This window comes from Aptenodytes forsteri, unplaced genomic scaffold (genome assembly GCF_000699145.1).
Source record: "Aptenodytes forsteri isolate BGI_AS27 unplaced genomic scaffold, ASM69914v1 Scaffold442, whole genome shotgun sequence".
Lineage (NCBI taxonomy): Eukaryota > Metazoa > Chordata > Aves > Sphenisciformes > Spheniscidae > Aptenodytes > Aptenodytes forsteri.
The window spans coordinates 747,465-764,910 of NW_008794003.1; positions in this window are offsets into that span (position 1 = coordinate 747,465).

A 17,446-nucleotide genomic window follows, 5' to 3' on the forward strand; every position below is an offset into this window, starting at 1 on the left:
GAAAGAACAAACAGTGTTTATTCCTTATGTAGGACAATTTGCATTAAGTTCCTGTGAGTTATGTTGACACCATTACCAGAGAAATAAGGGCAAATAAGGCCATCATAACATTGGTAAGGTAATGGTCAAGCTAAATCCTAGAACATCAGAAAGCCTTTGGATTTTGAATAAGAATAGTTATTGGTTGTGGTCAAAGTTAGGAAGATCCTTCCATATGCCAGAACTATTGCACGATATGTCTTTCAGTGGGTTCCTGATTTGCTGTGATGAATGCGACGTGTGTAGGGCACATATCTGACAGCCTGTCTCAAAAAGCTGTACCCTTTTTGAGAAAGAGCCTGGATATTGCCAAGCCTTGTATAATGGTAGGACATTTTGAATAAGGTGGATTCTGTCCTCTCAGGGAAGTGTTTGTGTCTGATGTACAGTAAGAAAAGGAACCCTAAAAGAAAAAGAAGAATTTAGTTCCTATTACACATGTCCTCCTAAACCCTTTAGAAGCAAGGTCAATAGACATGGGGCCCATCATTTGTGAGGAAGAAGTAGCTGAGGAAAAAGATGAGAAACTTTCCCATAGGTAATAGAGACATGTTAAATGTGGGTCCCATTCACTGTGGTTTTGAAGCGTGTGTCAAAGTCTGAGCTAGAAATGTTTCAACTCTTACTCACCTAGATTAGCAGAGAAAAAGCCGCTATGTAAAGGTCCCTCCTGTGTTGCTTATCATCAACTTTTTACTGCCGAGAATGACATTGATTACATGGATTTAAAATATGACCTGCCTCCCAACCAGGGATGTTCCAACCAGTATTCACTGATTAAAGCAGGGAATCTGAGGGCAGAAATTTACTTTGCAAGGATGCAGAGTGACCACCACTGTTAACAGGTCCAGGTGGGGAGTGTTTGAGAATGTTATAGGTACAAACCATAGGAGAAGTTGGATACCAGAAATACGGACACTGCTCAGCTCACTTGCATTTTATGAAGCTACTTCAATGTGAAGAAGACATTCTTAGACGTGTTTCCCTGAAACTGGATCTCTGGTGACTTGCTCATCCCAGAGCCTTCCATTCCAAGAGTATGTTTACATTGACAAATCTTATTAAACAGCACTTCAGCTTGTGGTGTAAAATCTTTGCTGAGTCCACCCAGCACTTCCAGAACACCAAGGACAGTGATCTTTGGAGTTAGCAGATACTTGGCAGGCTCACACTCTTCCTGCTCTGAAAGAGACAGTGTTAAGTTTCTTTTTTCCATGTCATTTAGCTTAGGCTGTGCCAGGCATTTCTGAAGTGTGGAGGAGTAAGACTTGGCTTTACCGTGTTCATATAAACCTGTTTTTAGAGATTAGCTCTCATTTGAGCCACCAGGAAGTTTTCAATGTGATTCTGGTATTTTCTCCTTTGAGGAGAAGGCCTTAATTGCTACAGCTGATGGCTGGGTACCAGGTGTGGTAGAGTTTTTCAACCTAACTATTGCTTAGTCAAAAGACAATAATCAAAGGGATGGAAAAATTTTAGTATTGGGGTGATTAGCCCCATACATCTCCCAGCTGTTTCTCCCCCTCTCTGTTTTTTTTAAAGCCTTTTGTTACCCACACTTTTTATGTGCTTGCACATCTCTTTCAGAATGCCAGTTGGTGACTTGTCAAAGTTATTTTAAAGCACTGAAGGCTTTTCTAAGACTGTGATCACTATATTTTCCAAGGAGGAGTAGAATAGAGTTATTCTCCACCAGGTGCAGAACTGGACAAGAAATTCTAAGAAAGCCACATTTCTCTTCACCCTTATGACATCTACTCCTGTGGCAGGCTCAGCTTGAAGAAGAGGTTGCTACCCACCCGTCTTGATTCATATCCAGCTGACTTTTTTCCCAAAGCTAAGCAACTGCCAACCTGCAGAAGAAAGCCCTACTCTGAAACTAGAAGTCTTCTGGACAGAATCATTTAACTCCACTGCCACATAACCCATTCTTTGTTGCATCCTGAGTAGTCTCAAAAGAAATTTGACAGGCCTGGTTTCATTTGCCTCACCAAAGATTGCAGTCTGCCATTGATCCTGGATTGTTTCATAAAGAACTGTGCACTTTGTCTTTAGGTTTGTAGGTCAGTTTTTCACTCAAGTGAAGATATTTTGGGCTAAGTACATGACAGTCAGATTCTTGTGATGTATGTAATTGCAGAGGCACTTTCATTTTCACCACTTTCACAAGAAGAGTCCATCAAATCATCGGAAATAATTGTACTTATTTTGTGGCTGGGAAAGAATCGATCATCATTAATGGCAATAGTCAAGCCTCCCACAAAATTAATGAGAGAATATTTGCAAAGCAATTCTTCAGGCAACAGTTGCCAACTATTTTAACATCACACAGTATTTTCAAGTAATGCTTAGCATTATCCACCCCCTTTTTTATAAAGTAACTTTTACCATAGCTCCTGGGTGCTGTGAGAATGATAGGAAAAGGATACTTCCGTTTTCAGTCAGTGGAGGGGATAGATGTAAGCCTTTTGGTGATAATTCTCTTGTCAAACCATTTTCTTAGTCTGCTTAAGGGCTTGTATTTCTCATTTTAGTTTCCCTCAGACTTGGGTTTCTCATAAAAAGCAGCAGTTACCTCTTTCTTTTTAGGATTCTTCTCCTGAGGACCAAGCTGTACTCCAGAACAAGCTCCTTTGAACTGCCCAAATCAAGGGATTTTCCTGAGTAGCACAGTGTAGAGCAATCCCCATGACACATATAGGCCTTTCCTCAACAACTTGTACCCATGCTTTTTTCCATCTTGCCAACAAAAACTCTGAAGAATTGGTCTGTCAGGAGCTCATCTGTGAGTTCTCCTGAATTATTACTCAGGGAAGGGTTTTGTTTTCTTTGACACCTCAGATATCACCAAATCTGTGTCACGATTGAGGTAGGAATTTTGCAACTGATCTGGCAAGTAGCATTATTCTAAATTAGCATAAGCAGCAATAAACCAGGCTATGAAATACATCTGTATAAGTAATGTATGTCTTTGGCATGTTGCTGGCATGTTTTGAGGAAACACCTCTTCACCCCCTTTCAATGTTATATAGTCACATGATGAAACTATGTATTCTGGGGAAAACTGACATCAGAAGAATTTACTAGCATCTTTCACAATGCTGAATTTGGGGAGGATTTTATTGGCCAAATTTACTGCACAGAAAAATTTTAAACAGTTTGGCTGTTTGTTGTTCAGTGGACTTCACCAGTTTCCTGTGCTTACATTAATGTACTCCTTCTCTCTGGTTGAACCTATTAACATACTCCTTCTCTTTTCCAAGGGTTGTATACTGTGTGGGAAATCCTGAGGTCTCTTGTTTCTGCCTGAGATGGAGTTTTTTCATAATGAGAAAGAGGAAGTTACATTTCTCTTCAAAATGACAAACCTTGTAGATTTTTAGCTATCCTGTAGCCTTTGCTCTGATTCTGCAGGAGGGCCATTTCCTCACTGTTTTCCGATGCCTTCTTTTGTATATGTGCTAGAGAGGGAATGTAAGTTGGTTACCTACTCTGACAAATGACATGAGGGAGAAATGCCTTCTCAGAAGACATGTTTTAACTTTGGCAACTCCAGGTTAATTTGAGAGAGTGTCAAAAATATGATGATTGATTCTGAGATATCCAGGGTATAGCTTGGTAAAATCATAATAATGGATTTCTTTGTTGGCTTTGGGCTTGTGATAAAAGCACGTGCATTGATTGTTTCCCTGAAAAAGAATATCCCTAGGGGCCAGAGGCCACAGTAGTTGAGCTTTCTTTAAAAAAGCCACAGGCTCCCTGTCAAATTCTAGCTTTCACAAATGGTCCAGACAGTGTGCTTTAGAGATGCAGAGATACATAGAATAATCTGTGCCTTGCTCTGATAAGAAGAAAATTGTATGTTGGTCTCATTAGCAAGTATCACTCTGTTTTGCAGTAGCAGGTGACAAAATGTGGGGGAAAAAAATCTGTTAAATTCAAAGGCCATGAGCTTCCCAATAGCAACCATATCACCATCTAAAAGCAAAGGCCCTCCTTTAACTCTGTCCTTCAATGCATGACAATTCTCAGTGTTCTCTTTGTGTAAGATATACAACAGCGGCTGTATTGATGGGGTTGAATATGTTTGTCTATCTGTGATAGCTGCCTGGGGGAAAGTGCTATGTTTCAGGTCTTTAAAAATATAAATCTGTACCTAGCCATGCAGAGACATACCAAGGCTATGTACTGGTAAGGCTCTGAATAGTGTTTCCCTGTCCTGAACTTCTTCTCCTCCTTTGTAACAAAGAGTTTCTTCATCACTGATGTGATCTCTTTCCTGTCGAGGAATCAGGCCCACCTCAAAATACAAACATCCTGCTGGCAGCAATTAAGAACCGTGTTCTGCAGATCACAAGATTTAACCCCGTTGTTCTGACACCATTCTAGAATCTCTGCTTCTTCCCAGGCATCGTGCTGTCAATGCCATAGTATTCCTCCCTCAGTAAAGGACTAACATAATGAAGTTTTTTCATAATGGCAAAAAAACTGTGGCAATATGCTTTAGAGCCTTCAAATCCCATGTACTAGGGGTGTTTGCCATTTTTCACAGGCAAAGAATTTGATCTATGAACTAAAGGTCCAGAGGCTTTACTTTTATGCACACCAGATCACCCTCCCTAGTGTAGACTGCTCAAATCTACATTGTCTTTCCCCTGATGAAACTGAAATAACCCCGGTAACCCCGGTAACTGTTAGAATGGGGCACTATGAAAATATAGCCCACCAACTTTGTGCCTGTAAATCTTTTAGCAAAAGCTGGTAGACATTGTTCATCCTCAAATTAATAATTTTCTTCCCATTCTGGAATTATTGCAAAAAAAATAATAGGGTATGTATCTCCCCGTCTCCTCATATACTCAGAATTGTAAATAATATAATTTTCTGAATTTTCCAGGTCTTTTATTTGGAGCATAAACCAGAAATTATTGTTTATATGTTATCCAGAACAGACTGATTATAATAATGTATGTGTGCATATGTGTGTATATGCAATAATAATTATATACTATATATATAGTTTTTATCTATATGTAATATAAGACACTGATTATAATGATTTCCTTATCATCTGCCACTCTAGTACACACAAGTGGCATCTATACTGAAGTTTTCAACAATCATTCAACCCAATTCTCAGAAGCCAAAACCGCATATGCATCTAAGCAGTTTTTAGAACAACAATACCGTCTACAACTAGGACATCTCAAAGGCCCACTCTGTGCTGTCTGCATCCTTCTCACCCAGAGACAAGGAGATACCAGCAATCACGGCTATGGCTGCATAATATCTGGTGTTATTCTCTAGCTTTGCTCACTGAGGAAATCTTTCACATCTGAGTAACATACTAAAGATCCACATATACCAGGATGAAAACACTTTTGGACTACGTGGGAGTGCCACACATTAAAAAACAAACAAACAGGACCTTTATTTCATTGGGAGAAACCATCTCAGTATTGACCTGCACAGGGTTTTGGAATTATTTGATATTACTGTGCATTGACCTTTTTTACCAGGTTATCCCAATTCCTCATTTTTGATCATTCTTATAATTTTGTACCATCACATCTCCAGTCGGCATAAGAGACACAGAGATGGTTGCAAAACACAGATTATTGACTCTGTTATCCTAAGTCCGCTAGACACCTTCTCTCTTTATGGATGAGAATATTATAGGGCGTAGAGTCGGTAATGCCTCGCCCCCACTTCCCACTGCTCAGATTGTTTCCACAGGGGTAGTTGGTCCTGAATGGGGGCACCTGCCCTGCCCTTCTTCCAGGAGAGCACCCCTGCCCTGAGAGACTCCCCACTTTCACTGACTGCATCCATGGAGGGCACCCACAGGTGGAAAACCCATACTGCAGGATACAGGGAAATAGCTAGAGCAAAGTAACACATCACATACAAGCCTGAATATAATTATGGGAAACCCAAATATATCTTGGGCCCCAGAATATATTAGGGTGCTCTGAACCCACCTGTCATTGCAGGGGGAAGGGTCTGTGCCATAAGACTGCTTGTCTTAGGAGTAATTTCTTATGATGGGGACCTTGCCATGACAGTTGTGCCTCCACTGCTACAATGATCATATCTCAGGAGGCAGGGAACAAAGTCATCTTGTTCAGCTTTCAGTTCAGGTTGGCACTAGGATTAGGGGTGTCCATGCTCTGGAAGAGGAAAGGAGTGGCGAGCCCGTGGACTGTGGCAGTTCTAGGCAGACCTTGTTCCTCTGCTAGCTGTGCTGCGTTAGCCAGATTCAGGAGCTTGATTCCTGCTTTGCCTCCTGTTTGTTCCAGTTTTCACATGTCCACAGGAGTCACTGAAGTCCTTAACCATGCAGCCTGAATTCTTGCTAAGGAATTCCTTCCCGTCAGCAGTGGTACTATGAGTTGCCAGTATCTGAGGGGAGAGTACTGAGCTGTAAAACTGGAGAGAGGAATTTGCTGTGGGCTATTTGGGATCTTTTGAGTTCCCAAGGGAAGTTCACAGGCTCTTTGCTGATTGTGACAAGGAAGTGACTTTTTAGTTCTGCACAGTACCCATATTGCCTGTGCCTGAAGTAAGTGGACTCCAGTTGCCCTTCATACACCCATCACAGTTTGTACTTTGTGGTAAACAGGTTTTGACACACAGTTGTTTGTAGTCAAAAGTTGAAGGTCAAGATCAAAGCTGGATGTCGGTGCCCTAGCAGCTCGTGTAATGAAGGCACAGTCACTGTGGCTTTGCAGTACACACAGAGGCAGCAGCTGAGGTGACACCTCCACGGCTGCTGCCTCCCAGCCAAGTGAGCATTGCCCATTTACAGCTGGGTGACCTGGGAGCAGGTGGAGTTCAGAAGATGTGTAGAGATGGGGAAGGCTTTTATGATTTCATTCTGTTTACACTGTGTGTACCAGAAGGCCTGAAAGGAGGGGTCAGGGCCTTGCTGTACCCACACGGCATAAAGCTTACTCACTCAACTGAGGAACCTCCAAATTAAAGGCAGAAGACAAATATGAAGGAGCAGGAGGGGAAGAATGAAACAGAATGGTAGAGAGATCAAAATTATTTGTGAGAAATATCATTTAGCTCCTTAAATTGTTCTTTAGGAAAAAAATGAGGATATATATGTATTTATTTGGCAACATGACAGGCTTATAAAAAATGTGTATCAATTCTATGCTCCTCAGAAACACTTATGCATATTTGATAGATTAAGTTATTTGATCATCAAAGTCTCAATGTGCTTAGATAAAATACAACTTTCAAAAAGAGATTTCGTTTGTAGGGTTTCAGTTCCTGGAAGCTGTGTGGTTAATCATTCATTTCAATATTACTAATTTTATCTTGGTAATATTGAAATTAATACTCTCAAAATACAGCCAATCTTGATAAAAGATTCTGATATTGATGCTTCCCTGAAGATGAGTCTTGCTGAAGTTGCTGATTTTGATCCCAGGCTGTCATGAGAAGCTGTCTGGGTTGGTTCAGAAGGCAGACTGCTAGTAGCAGTGTATGCTTGCTTTGAATATAAGCAGGGAGAGAGTACCGTCTTCTGGCAGATCTGCTTACTCTGTGAGTTTAGGGTTGTATATGCGTAGTTTCATTATGAGAATATATCATTTATTTCTTGTTGCTGGTAGCCCTGCAGAGCAGTGGCATGCTGAGAAATGCTTTTTTGGCTGGCCTCACCAGCTGAACTTCCAAACAAGGGCTTGATTCTCCACATGTGAACTCACATTGCTGTTATTTTATTTACTGTTATTTACGAGCATCATTATCTGTGACATATATTGCAGCGCTGCATAAAGATCCTAACCATTGCTCTGTATATGTTCAGTGGACTCTCCTAGAGTTATCAACAGGCGCAGGTGTCAGCAGAACTGTGCTGTAGGCCCAGATCCATGTGTACAGAATCAGACCAGCTGCTTTTCATGCTCTTTGCATTGTTTTTCAACCCTTTTTGATGTAGCGGAGGAAATGATGTGTTAGAAGTCTGTGTTGGGAAAGGGGCTGGCGTCAGAGACTGTTTTCTGCCACTTTCAACCCTCTGGGAATTCTTCAAAGTTCACAACAGTCAGTTTAGTCTCAGGCTATTTACCGTGCTGAAGTCTCTTGCTGGTAGCCTGAGAAACCTGTGGCCCTGACAAAACTTGAAGAGCCAGAGAAGGTTTGTAAAGAAAGCTAGTCCTGATTGTCTAGCCCTTACACAGGACCCCAGAGAGCTGCCTGGAAGGGAAGCTTCCAGGGGCCTCTGAGGACAGTAGGAGAGAGACTTCAGGGAGAGTTTTACCGTAGCAGTGCTGGAACTGGCCTGCAGAGTTGTTAGCAGTGACCACCTAAGAACCAGACAACTGCTTGACTCTCCATTTTATTTGAGTTAATTTTACATAAGTTGCCTCTGCAAATAAAGGGATTGAATTTGGCTCAAATCTTCAAGCAAACTTAATGAAACTTAGCTTTCATTAAGCTTCATGAACATTGATCTTCATCAAATGTTTGACTACAATGCAAGCACATCATGAAAGGACTGTGAAATTTGCATTATTTTGATGTCAAATCAAAAGTAGCCAGATGTGGCAAACGTATTCACAGATTAACTGTATTTTAAGCAAATGTGACCTGAATCTCAACCTTGGTTAAGAAAGTCCAGATCATTTGACTTTTGCATAGTTTGGAGTTTCATTAAAGTTTGTCCATACAGTTTACACTGTGAAATAAAGTGGCTTTGCAAAGCATTACTTGCATACAAGTTCTCCAAAGGAACAAGTTTGACCTCTCTTCATCCGTTTAGCCTTTTATCATTTTCTTTTCCCTTCCTCCCTCCAAGGGACCCCGTTCAGTTGACAGGCATTGAGCAAATCTTTCCTAAAGTGCAGGCAAAGGATAGCCCTCATCTGGCTTGCAGAGCAGCTCTCATCTCTTCCACCCTGCGTCCTGTATGAGCAGAGCTACATGCAGAGCCCTTTCTCCTCTTCCTTCTCTCCAGAACTGCAGAAGACACACCATGAGCAGAGGCTCCCACAGGGGAGGAAATTAGGCAACTGTATCACAGGGTCCCAGGTGGGAATTCTGTAACCCAAAGGAGTGAGGTAGTAGAGGGGGGAGAAGGGTGAGAGTAAGACTCCCCTTCTTCCTCCTACACATGCCTGAAACCTCAAAGCTCTTTCTGCTAGCCAGACACCCCTAACTCCAGTGTCTCTTTCATGTTTCCCTCATTGCACTAAAACCTCACTGCCAGCTTGAATTTTGCCTGCATGTTTGAGGAGCAGTAACTGGGGGTAGCTCTAAACATGCTTGATAGTTTCCTTACAGCAGTATTAGTCTGTGACACAGGAAACACTGGCGGTGTGTGAGATACCAGACAATGATGTATAAAATGGTTGCAAAAAAACCTCCCAAAATTCTAAACTTTTATAGGTGTTCCCTTGCCCTTGGCAGATATGGGTTACCATCTGTCTGCAGGCACAGAGACTAGCCAGCATCCAGCTGCAAAATGCCTAATTAAGGTGATTTGTAATTGTGTCAGTAGCATGTGTCTTACCCAATGTGGAGTATTTTACTGAGCATCCTCCTGGCTATCAAACAGCCTCTCCCGAGAGGGGTGGTCTAAACATCCTGTAACAGGCTGAAGATTCACTGAGGGAGAGTGTGAGAGAGAGAAATCTCTGTAGTCCACTAGTCACTGGCAGTCATGTGAGGAGGGACAAGCCATAGTTCTGATTCAAAATCTATTTTGGTACTTTATCCCTGAATTTTTCACATGAAGTTCATTAGCAGTCCTTGGGATGGTACTGTGAGGGTGCAACTGTTAGGCTGCAGGGACATGCTCCATCCCTTCTCCAGCTCTGTGACCTGCTGCAGTGAATCCCCTGGTGAAGTGCTGCCCCCAGGCCCTTAGGATATGACACCACAGTACTTCAGTCAGCTGTGGCATCCACTGCCCAAGCCAAACAGCTATACACTGGGTTAAAGAAGGCTGAGTGTTTCAGTTTCTCAACTCTTTGGTAGATCCCAGATCACACAGGACACCAATAGTTTACTGGAGAATGAGCCATGTTCTAGGTACATGTCCTAACCACTTAAAAAAAAATCCCTTTCTGACCTTAAATCCATTCATCCTGTGACAACACTTATGAATTCAGCCACTGGAGTGTGGCTTCAGGGAGCTACTGTATGCAGGCAAAGGAATTGCACTTTTCTGCTAATAGGTTCTTCGCGCAAGACCTTGGGACACCTCAAGGTGCCATAGACCCAGGCAGGTCCTTTGTGGATTGCTCAGTACCACTTATGCCTGAAAAATGATCCTTGTTGCTCTTGCTCTAGACTCACATTCTTTATCTGCATTTGCCAGCACCACAGAAAGCAGAGAAAGTGTAGCTTAAAAATGACTCGGAAGTGATTCCATGGTCATGTGGTGTGATGCTCTGGTTAGCCATCAAAGCGATCTGACTGAATGTCTACATTAAAAAAATCCACTGCATACGTTTTATTCCACTAGCTTAGCTGTAGCAACGTTTCTCTGCATATTTTTCTTCACAGCTGTTGTTTTTATTGGTGTCTACTAACCGAACACTTTTTTTTCATGGAAAGGGAAATGGGTCACCATTACCGGAACGCAGTTCAGGTCTCTGAAAGATGCTTCGGCTAGTTGTAATTGCAGAAGGAGAGACGTGGTCTGTGTGCTGAAGGCATTTGGGGTCACTTGGAGACTTGTGTTTGAAATAATAACTGTGCTTAGTGACAGGAGTTTTCTTAAAACATATAGAGGCCTCTTTTCTCACCAAATAAAATGTATGTTTTCACCATCTTGAGAAAAGAGGATATTTCTTTTACTCAAATTTTCAGTGGAAATTATGAATCATGAGGCACTATTCGACATGGGTGGCCATTTTCTTTAGTACGTCTATGTTTTCCGGTAAAGACCACACTTTTTTTCTTTAACCTTTAAACGGAAAGATTACCAACACACTTAGCAGGAAAGACAGGGCTTGTTTCATCTGGGTTGGATTCCTGATGGAGAAAAAGTTTCCTTTAGCTTTTGAAGCTGATGAGACAGATGTTGCGGTAGGAAATACTTCATACCTCTCTGCATTGGCTGCATGAAAAAGAAACAAGGAAATACAGAAAAGGTGACTCTTCAACTACAGGTGAAGAGGTGCTCATCAGCAGCTCTTGCACTCCCTCAATGTGGCTCCTTGGCCAGGCCAGACTGCTGCAGACTGCAGAGGGTGCCCCTGTCGGGGGCTGATCAGCTCCTTCACAGAAGGAGAAGCCATAGGTAATGGCTAGTGTACGGGAGGGCAGTGTCTCCATCAGACCTTTGTACAGGGATGAAGCCCCAGGCCAGGGAGTGTTCTGTTGAATAAATATATTGTGCTTGAAAGAGATCTTTATTTACTGGCTGCATGTTTTAGTCAGTCCCTTGAGTAAAAAACTTTGCTTTGGAAGCAAAGATACTTTTTGCTCTGGCAGTATGCCTTGAGAGTTGCTTATTGGTCTATTGTAGTCCATAGAAGTTACTGCCTGGCTAAGGTTTTGTCAAACAACTTCGTGGATGCCAGGTATTCTTCTGGAAGCTACCTGTCCTCACAGGCAATGTTTGCAATCTTTTACTTTTATTGCAAATGGGGACTGTGTCATGGTTGTGAGCTATTGCAAGCCCCCAAATCCTAAATCCTTTAATTTACTTTATCATCCTTACACTCCTGGAACCTACACATCCCTCTAACACGACCATGGCAATCTCTTTAATTTCTGTTTCATGACCACTGTATAACCAAGCAGGGGCTTCTGCCATGCGTCTCCCCTGAGCTTTCCCTTTCTGCGCAGATGAACTACTGTAAAGTCCTGCTACTGACAGCCTGATGCCCCAGAGTGCTTCCCATGCTGCAGGAGGGAAAGCCCGGCTGGGCCTCTGAAGCACAGGCCTTAAGAGGAGCCAGGGCATGGGATCAGGTAGATTTCCATGGAGCTGTGGTCGTGACTGAACAGCAGGGATATAGCCAGGAAAAGGGACGGAAATACAAGCATTGGTCTGGCTTTCAAGGATGTAATAGCTAGTAAGAGCAACCTAGGTATATCCCAGTTTCATGAGAGCAGCAGCACTAAGCTCTGATTCCACCTCTGACCCTTGTGGGGCTCTGTTGTCCCTTTGTCTCACGGTCACGGTCCTGCCCAGCTGTGTGGTAGCCCCATGCCAGCCTGATCAACAGGAGGATCCATAGATAGGAGGATCAACATAGGCACTTCTGCTGGCACTCAGCCAGGTGCTTACTACAATGTCCCCTGTTTCCCTTGGGCCCAAAAGAGCCTTAATGAGCAAATCCTGTCATTTTCTTTTGTCTTACAAAGGGAAAATAATTTGATTGAATAGACAAACACAAGTACCTCACATTTTGTGGAGGAAAGTAGCCAGCAAAAGGTCTGAGAATCCCAGTTTTGAGCTTCCTCCTCTAAAATTTGGCCTCAGTAGCCTGAAAAGCCTATGCAGAGTTCTCATACTCCATAGACTATGTTCAGTTAAACTGCCACCTTTGGAAGGCAATATGCTCCCTCCTGCTCTCATCAGCTGGTGCTAACATCATTTCCACTTTTCTCAGTGTTTCAGACATTTTTTCAGAAGAACCTTAGGGCAGCAAATGAGCCTTCTTTCTTGGCAGGGGGAAAGGGAATACCCTCTTGCAAGTCTTTGCACAATCCAGACATTAAATCCTGGCCTCAATTCTGAGAGATGGCAACAAACTATATAAGCTGCAGTGAAACTTGCTCCTGCAATGCACTGGGACAGAGGATGAAATATCATTGGTGATGGATTTGCCAACAGCATACTAAAAACTGGGAGGACTGATGCAGGATTTAATATGTGGAAGATGTTCGGTATTTCAAAGTTGTTAATGTTTGCAGTTTTTAAAAATGATTATGCTTGATGTGTGCAGCAGTTAAATCTTTCTTGTTGATAATCAGAGCTGATTTATCTCTTTTTAAAAATTGATCTGAAGCCATACAAGATCTTATGACTCCCAGGAGGAATTAAATAGCTCAGGCATACCCATTTAGATGAAGTTCACCCCCTGACCTCTTCTTCATATCTCCAGTTCATACCTGTCCAGTTCATTTTGCCAGAAAAGCTGTTTAATCCTTCCTATTCCTCCCTCTTCTCCAACCAACCCCCCACACTAAATTGAACTCATAATCATAGAACATAAATACAAATCTCAAAATTTCATCTCTCAAGGAAATGGGAAATTTTTATGACAGTGGGTAGACTGCTATAGCAATGATGGACTGGACAACTCAAAGGACTTGGGTATATAGAGTGTCTCATTGCAGTTAAAGTCAAACCAAAGGCAAAGACTTAGATCCAGCTCCCCAGTAAACCTTGTATGGGCAGAAGTCCCCACTAACTGATTGGATTTATTTTTATAAGTTATAATTAAATAATTTCAATGACCTGTGTTTTTCCTATTTTTATTATTGCTGTGTTCTTCTGCATGGCAACTTATAGGTTCACATGCATAAGGGACTTTCCACATTGTAAAACACTTTGTGAATAACAGTGTACGATATCTTCAGTACAGATCCTCATTTGGATTCATTTGTTTGTTTTACTCTAGTTCAAGAGCCTCTTTTCCCCAGCCTGAAATAACCTTTGTAAAAGTCTGTAAGAAGTATTATAGAATTTAAAACTACTTGAACTTTGAAGTTAACGAAATACCTGTACTAAGGGAAAGTGACCCACAACATTTCATAGTGTCATTTCATTCCCAGTGCTATATATTAAGTACAAAATGGCAATCTTGAATCTAATCATTAAACTGCAAGAGTATTCAGATTTGGGTTCATAATTCAGGCTGGGAAGACAAGCTTGCAAAATACGTATCGAGGTTTGGATTTCAAACCACCTCAAGATATGCAGGTGTTCAAATTATGATATTCTTGTCATTTATCCTTCCCTAAATTTTGGAGTAGCCATAGTTGTCATCCTTAACATCTTTCACCTGTTCACATTAGATCATACTATCTGTTGAGCAAGATTAAGTTTGCTCAAGCTGTAAAATTTTATTTCAGTTCTTAACCTTCAAGGAGATTATGAGTAGATTTTTGCCGTACATACCTATTTGGTTTACTGACTTACTGACCTCATACACTCCATGCTGGCACAGACTGGGAAGATATAAAGGGCATTACTGGGTGTAAATACATGTGGGGCAACTTACAGCAATGATAAATCAGAAAGGCTGAAAGCATCTTACTGATACTGAATCTTACGTTACATGTTGTATGACAGAAACTGGTTTTACACGAACACTGTTGTTAGGGATTCAGCTCCTGGAAAAGCCCTAGCCAAAATACTTTTTTGGTCATATGCCCCATAAAGCAATAGAAGGCAAAGATGGAGAGGGACAGGTTGCAGAACCCCCCTCACGGACTGTTGTGCAATGCTAAAATTTCTGTTACAATCCTAAACCATTATGTAGCAAACAGAGAAAACATAGGTTGAGATTATGTCTTAGTCATTTATTTTACCCTCAAACCTCTGATTTCCTGGACATTATTTGGAAGTTACTCATGCTTCTGCTTGTCTTGAAAGTGGATTTTTTCAGTTGGCTGAAATATTCTTACTTGTTTTTTTTTTCCTCTGCTAAAATGGTCTTTTCCCAAAACTGGGAGTTTCCAAAGAGAGTTTTTATTTTTTGAAATGCTGACCTGTTAGAATATCAGGCTTTTTGTTTATTCTTATTGACTCCTTTTTTGTTTTCTTCTATTTTAATCCTTTCTTGTCACACAGTCTATAGACTCAGCTCATGTTAATTTTTTCATGTTTTTTTTTCTCATTCTGCCATCCTTTATCTTCTTCCAGCTCCTTCTGATATGGAGGTTTTGAAGAATGGCAGAAAGAAACTGAAAAATGTCCCAAAATAATCCTGAACTTTATCTGTATACTGCATAAGGGATTAAAAGAAAGGAAGAAGAGATGGGACAATACAAAAAAAGTCTTTCTCATGAAAATAAAAGGAAACAAAGAGATCCAAACAGTGTCATTACCTCACTGCATAGAAACAGATCCAAATTTTTGGTTTTCACTTTTTTTATATTTTTTTTTTCCTTAGTCCTTTTCCTGTTTCCCACTGAGATGCTATACAGGGTTAAATTGCCCCGTACTCTCTCCCCATTGCACTGTGGATTTTATAGAGCTTATTTCTTTCACGCGACATGCATGCATGCCTAAACTTTCTTATGGACACATATGGCATAATAAAAAATGTTTTATTAAGAATAAAAATCTCTTTTTCCAAAAAGAAAGCAGTGATGGAACCTGAGACTTCCAAAAGCTTTGTTACAATGAGTATAAATCATTTATCTCTCCAGAGTAGAACGTATGTATTTTGAACTACCTTGTTCAGACTTTCATCATTTGTCCTTTATCCAGCAGCATCTCAAGGCAAACCTCAAATTTTTCCTGCTTTCAGAAACTCTTTATTCCTTGAATTTCCTTTTCAGTCTGGTGAAAGGTTCCAGGGGATAGGACTCTCCACTGTTACATAGGATCTTGCATCCAGCATTTCTCATAGGCAGTAGAGGTTAGCTATTTTCACCAATAATTTTCAAAGGCAGTAATTGTCAAAGGCAATAATTTTCAAAGGCAATAATTTCACCAATACTTTTTTTAAATGGTAAAATCAGTGTATTTGTGGATGTACAGAGGAGAGTTTTGTTTGCTGCAGATGTCAAGTAATTTGGCAAAGTTTATGTGTCAGAACAACAGGAGAGAATGTAATGTTACCCAACACGCCAGAGTGCCCCTCTACATCTCTGCCTAGGAGCTAGTTATCTAAGCAGGGTACCCACTGTGAAATTGGCAGTCCCCACTTCATTTGATACTTCACTCATTTCCCCTTTGCTTAATGTCACAGTTAACAATTTGCACCTTCTCTCTGCAATACTTCTACGTATTTAGGTGTTTGTTGAGGAAAACCCTGTTCTTGACATACCAGCTTATGTCCTCTTCATGCCTGACAGTCCCTGTTTGCCCTATCAAATTTGAAACCAGCCGTCTGTTTGCCAGACAAGCAGGCTATGTATCTTTCACAATAGTGTCCTCTGACCGATATTTGTTTTTTCAATGAATTACAGAGAGACTCAGAATCAATGCACCGCTCTGCTTCCAGCAGCCAAATGGTGTCTGGCATCATATTCAGGCTGGATTCCCAGTTGGTCATTTATGGTCAGAGTTTTGATGGATTTCACAAGGAGCATGAAGGATTGATCATTTCATTCATACTGAAGGCTCTGAGCAATTTGAGGCAGGTCAAGTAACCCCTGAACCCACTGGGGAAGTGGTAAAGGTTTCATGTCAAACCACAAGAGGAAGATAATTGCAATGCAGAGTCCATGAATATACTGGCCTTATGGACTGTGTAGTATTTGTGCTGCAAGACATGTGAATAGGAGAGATCATGCCTCCTAGTTTAGGGACTGATCCTGCAGGTTTGAACTGATTTAAAGAACAATTGCAGTCTTGAAAGTAATATATTCCTCTGTTAGTAAAAGAATTCAGAATTTAATTAAATAAGAGGAGCCCCAAGGTGTGAATGGCAAAGATGTATTGATAGCACAAATATGAAAAATGCAGATGCGCATACTTGAGGTACTGTGTCACAGTGAAGTCTCTGCTGTGCTCTCTCAGGTTTTGCTCCCCTGCTGTCACACAGCTTGGTGCAGGAGAGCATGTGTGCATACCGCACTCTCCTAGTGTGGTGCTAAGAAGTTTGACAGTGAATCTGAGGATGAATTGATAGCATCAGGCTAAACTAGCCCTAACAAAAGGGCATGTGCAATACATCAACCATGCTTCATGGCTGTGCCACAAGGATTGGCATTGGAGGTAGTCTTTTTTTTTTTTGTCCCCAGTGGAAAGTTTATCATAAAGGAGACTGTAGAAAATAGAAGTTCCCTCTGTAGCAGCACTACAGGAATCTACTCTCAAGCAAACTCACTACATTTTCTTCAACTAAAAGCTGACATCTTTAACACATTGTTAGCACTTCATGTACAAGTCAGTGGATCAGGCAGTGTGCCACTTACTTAACACACAAGGCTAGAGCAAAACACAGCTCAGAACAGTACTAGAGTGGGTGTCTCGTGACTGAGCGCACAAGAGCTCAGGGAGGCTGGGAAAGGTGAGGAAATGCTAATTTCCCATTGTTCAGGTTCAAGTAGCTGAACTGCCGCCAGAATTTCCATGCCACAAGCAACTTATACCTGGAACAGGAATGGAGAATTAGTTACATGCAACCCCCATACATCTGAATCAGTCTAAATTCTGCTTCTGTTCTGTATCCCAAACTACTTCTGGCTACTATGCAAGGGCTTAAGTAGTTAGGAAGTTCCTCATTCTCTACAGATTATTTGCTGTTAGCCA